We start from the raw sequence: 816 nt of genomic DNA, 5'->3' as shown, positions 1-816 counted from the left end.
TTTTTTTTTTTTATAGCACAAATCATACCGTGAAAATGTTGCTGAACTTTTACAAACCGAAGAAATTGATGTAGACATTAAGAATTCTTTGACTTTAGACAAGGAGATGGTGTGGTTACGATAAAATGTCCTGTTGATGACAAGCCGAGCCATCTATATGTAATCTCACATTATAAAATGTCTAACATAGAAAAATGTGTTGGTGAAGGATAGGTAAATACATTGGTTTACTTATTTTATTTATCTTATTGTTTAAAAAAAAAATTAATTAATTGTTATAGATGGAAATTCAGCGAAGCTACCATTAGATTACATACAAATGACAACCATCCGCTTAATACCAGTCTTAATCAAACAATACAGTCAATATTCGATACTATGCTAAGAGATCCCAAGCGTGAAACTCGCAAAAGCAAGACACCAATTTGATTATTATATGCAAAAATAAATTTATTTAATAAACAAAACATTATAATATTATATTATACGATGTGTTTCTAATATAGTAATATCATAAAAAAACATTGATAACAATATTCACTGAGAATATAATAATCATAATATTATGCTACGATAATATACAGCTGATTACCAGATGAAACTATTATTTTTTTTTTTGCTGCATGTGATAAGATTATTCTAATTATTATGGTTGTAGATAACGACGTAGGTAAACACGTCGTGTTGTAGATATATGTATAATAAATAATATCTTAACCCATGATGTTTATACCGTATTTATGATTAGATAATATAATATGAAAATATAATATTATGTACTTTCTATCAAATAAAAACGTAATTAATTGGTGCTAG

The 816-nt window shown here is 26.3% G+C and overlaps 1 long non-coding RNA gene across 1 annotated transcript; it reads left to right on the top strand.

Annotated features, from left to right (window-relative positions):
* The first annotated feature begins 7 nt into the window (after nt 1–7).
* LOC107885706 lies at nt 8–485 on the top strand. Its single transcript, XR_001680479.2, has 2 exons — nt 8–213; nt 282–485. It is a non-coding gene; the product is annotated as an uncharacterized LOC107885706 (long non-coding RNA).
* The last annotated feature ends 331 nt before the right edge of the window (nt 486–816 follow it).

Source organism: Acyrthosiphon pisum, unplaced genomic scaffold (assembly GCF_005508785.2).
Source record: "Acyrthosiphon pisum isolate AL4f unplaced genomic scaffold, pea_aphid_22Mar2018_4r6ur Scaffold_8245;HRSCAF=8831, whole genome shotgun sequence".
In the NCBI taxonomy this organism is placed as follows: Eukaryota; Metazoa; Arthropoda; class Insecta; order Hemiptera; family Aphididae; genus Acyrthosiphon; species Acyrthosiphon pisum.
Note: the sequence above shows the minus strand (reverse complement) of the source record. Positions and strands in the feature narration are given on the sequence as shown.